This window comes from Cibotium barometz, chromosome 11, assembly GCF_041138505.1.
Source record: "Cibotium barometz isolate CiBa-2024 chromosome 11, ASM4113850v1, whole genome shotgun sequence".
Lineage (NCBI taxonomy): Eukaryota > Viridiplantae > Streptophyta > Polypodiopsida > Cyatheales > Cibotiaceae > Cibotium > Cibotium barometz.
Genome location: NC_141056.1, coordinates 33,929,633 through 33,933,730, shown reverse-complemented (window position 1 = coordinate 33,933,730; position 4,098 = coordinate 33,929,633). Strand labels below are relative to the sequence as shown.

Below are 4,098 nucleotides of genomic sequence, written 5' to 3'. Positions count from 1 at the left end.
TCTTCCTATCTCTCTTAAGAATGTTCACATATGCACTTTGCAATGCAGAGATAAGAATAATTGACAAGCTTTTGAGATTGCATCTTGATTATGCATATTCAATTAAACCAACATTGTTGGCAGATCAATGTATTGATAATTGTGAATGTTATAAAAAAATGGGCTTTCATGGGGAGGTCAGGTTCATTTAAGGAAAGATCCAACAGTTTTAGGGAAAACACGAGATGTCTTAGCAAATGTCTCCATGGGAGGTGCAAAAGCCAGAAGATTTTTAGGAAACCATAGTAAAAAACAAGTGAATGTTACGTGGGATTGTTGGAAAGACTTGTGTGAGATCACGACAAATGTTGCCAGTACACCGCGGCTAGCAAATCTTAGAAAGGAGGTTTGGAAGCATCTTGACATCTTTTTAAATGTTCTTAGACAATAGAAGACATCAGCTACATATGCACAAGAGTACAAAAGTTCTATTACAAATCTCATTCAAATAATCAAAGAAGCATGGGGAGAAAAAGATATCACATACTATATTTGGTAAGACTCCTTTGTATTTATGATACACTCAGTGGAATTGACATATGCTATTTTTTTTTAAAATGCAGCACATTCTCCATGTACATGGGCCACATTTTGTTGAGGAGCATGGACCCCTAGCAACATACTGTAACCAAGGGATGGAAAAGTCACATTACTAGCAGGCACGCACATCATTCTTTCAGAGCACAAGACATGGTGGAGGGGCTACAAGAAGCAATGCTCTTGCAGAGTTATTCAACTAGTTTTTCAGAAGACAACTACAAAGAATGCAGAAAAATGACATTTCAGACACACAACATTGTCAAAAAAGAGAATTGTTGTATTCATAACTTTGTATAAAAAGTTATCTATTGTAATCCGGAGTATGTACAAAAAGTCTATTCCAAAGTTTTCACATCATCATCCTTTGTCAGTGCTTCCCAAATTTCCTTTTATTGTAGCCACCTAGTGTGTTTACATCGGTTTTATTTGCAGCTAGAGCATACGCAGAGTATGTCAAAAAATATCCTACTCTAGAGGCGAAAAACCTAGGGTCATAACCAAAAAATATCATGCTCTAGCTAAGCCATTGCCCACAAGCTCCATTTGTGATAATCCGTAATGGCACGAATAGGGGGTAAAATCCCATCAACATGTAAACGGTTCGCGCCGTTATTACGGACGGCTTAAAAAGGTCTTGCTTGTTGGCTTAAAAGGCCATGCTTGATCTGGCTTGACGGGGCGAATGTCTTTGCTTAGTGTTTGAGGGTAGTCCACTCCAACCTCAATGTTGAGCATTAACAACCTCAATATTAAGAGCATGAATAAACAATACAAGGCCCTCGTTTCACCCCTAAAACCTTGTCTGCGAAACTGCATGCTACTTTAGATCCTTTCGCGCTGTTACAGAAGCAAAAAGCCTCAAAGGAGACCACTGCAAAGAAGTCCTCTGCAAAAAAGACATCTCATCCAAAGAGGACCTCACAAAAGAAATCTCATGCAAAGAAGCTCTCTGCTAAGAAGCCCCTCAACTTTGGTGTTGTTCCTGCTCAAGGACAAGAGGAAGCAAAGTTTGGGAGTCCAAAAAAACCAAGTGAAGCCCAAGAGCAAGCAAAGTCTGGGAGCCCAAATAAGAAAAGTGAAGATCAAGAGCAGGAAAAGTATGGGAGCCCAAATAAACAAAGTGAAGATCAAGAGCTTTAGAATATTTTGTAACTTCACACATACGCAGTGACATTTTGTAACTTGCAAGATGTATTTGTACCATTTATTGTATATAACTGACAATTTGTTTTATGAAAGATGTAGTTATCTACTAAATGTTTGTTCACAAATGGCAATGGTCAAGAAAAATGTCAATTGTCTATTCATTCGTGGTTCAAAGATTACAACAGTTGGAGGTAAACAACTCATACAAGATATAGAGCATTTAGCTCTTCTTCCAATTGTAGTACCATTGACCTTGAATTTATAACTAAGGGTGGTGTTGTCAAAAGAGTCCAAGGTTTCCCTAACGTCTTTTAATGTCCATTGAGAGGTAACATTAACCTCCTTTCTTTCAGCATGTGGAATAACCCCTGCAACTCAAACCTAAATGACATGCAATCTATATGAGAATCCAAAGGTTCTCAGATAGCCAACTTAAGTTTGTATCTCCTATAATCATAACCCATAGTAAGAGATTATCAAGAGATATTGTAAGACAAAGCCAAGGATTGAGGGCATGCATTGCACCTTAGGTAGTCACCCTTATGGTCATACTCTCTAGTTTTTCAAAACAGTCCTATAATGTTGTCCAAATGCTCTACTGGGAAGTTACTTACCCATGATGCCTTTGTCCTCTGTAACTCTGCATCTTTGAAGTAAGCTACAAAGACATGTAGAGGCACGAACCATGATAACTGTATTCTCCTCGAGATTCTTTCGAGAGTCATGGCCTTTTGAATATCTTGGGAGCTAGAAGATGCAATGAAGCTCAGTGATGAGGTCAAAAAAGAAATGAGAGAGAGCTAGAAGATGCAATGAAGCTTAGTGAGCTGGAAAAGTGATGAGAGAGAGCTAAAAGATGAGAGCTTCTAGATGTTGAGAAGAAGAATGAAAATGGTATGGGTGCCAAAAGGAATATTGAAGGTAGTTTGTCCAAACTTCAAAAATTTCGGCATTAACTACATGCCATCTTTTTTCAAATATTTTGACAACTTTTGCCTGTTTAATGGATCCTAGGGACCACCACAATTCATGAGAATTTGGAGATTGCGGCTAAATTAGAGGAAAAAAGCTCGAAATGGACTCTACTACCTCCAAAGTAGAGGAGGGTCTTTTCTTTATCATGAGATTAGTAAAGGGCCCTTTTTTAAGGCGTTTTTGGTCCTAAATGACTACTTCATTACTACTTTACTTCTGCAAAGAAAGAAAAACTCTCAACGAGATAAAGAGAATACAAGGGTACAAATTGGAAGATGGATGCTTATATTTTAATAATCGCTTGTGTGGGATAAAAAGAATCTTAATTGAAGCCCATGATAACTTGGGACATCCTTATTACATAAAACTCTATATGTTAGTAAAGAAGAGTTTCTTTTGTGGCCTGGACTCAAGAAACATGTATTTCACCATGTATTTTTTGTGTGGCTTAGACTCAAGAAAGATGTATTTCACCAGGTATGTTAGTATCCAATCCTTGCATTTATTGTATGGAAGGTATGGGATCAAAAGAGTGGAGCAGTTTGTGACTAGCAAGGAGAGTCTCAATGAGAGACTCTATAGATATGAGTAAGTTCAAGAATAAAGAAGACATTTGGGATCCCATTCTTCCTATCTCTCTTAAGAATGTTCACATATGCACTTTGCATGCAGAGATAAGAATAATTGACAAGCTTCTGAGATTGCATCTTGATTATGCATATTCAATTAAACCAACATTGTTGGCAGATCAAAGTATTGATAAATGTGAATGTTATAAAAAATGGGCTTTCATGGGGGGGTCAAGTTCATTTAAGGAAAGATCCAACAGTTTTAGGGAAAACACGAGATATCTTGGCAGATGTCTCCATGGGAGGTGCAAAAGCCATAAGATTTTAGGAAACCATAGTAAAAAACAAAAGAATGTTACGTGGGATTGTTGAAAAGACTTGTGTGAGATCACGACAAATGTTGCCAGTACACCGCGGCTAGCAAATCTTAGAATGGAGGTTTGGAAGCATCTTGACATCTTTTTAAATGTTCTTAGACAATAGAAGACATCAACTACTGTTAGATATCCGTAACGCCACTACGGGCGTTACCACGAGAGGGGACGGCCTCTGGCTCACCACCCAGCCATAGAGGAAGAATGAGGATTGCCCCTCATTCCCCAGGCTATATAGTGTGTGGCATGCCGTCCACACTAGCCTGGCCGCCCATGACTCCGCATGGGCGTCCTCTCCCACTGAACCCCGAACATGGCCATCCGGTCTGCCACCATCGGTCTCACAGGCATTACAGCCTACGTGACATTACCCCCCCCCTTAAGAAGAGTTTTCGTCCTCGAAAACAAACTGGGGAAACCTTTTGGAAATTGCACTACGGCGTTCCCAGGTAGCT

The 4,098-nt window shown here is 39.2% G+C and overlaps 1 pseudogene; it reads left to right on the top strand.

The window, feature by feature from the left end:
* The first annotated feature begins 244 nt into the window (after positions 1-244).
* On the top strand, positions 245-1,719 carry LOC147634091 (uncharacterized; annotated as a pseudogene).
* The last annotated feature ends 2,379 nt before the right edge of the window (positions 1,720-4,098 follow it).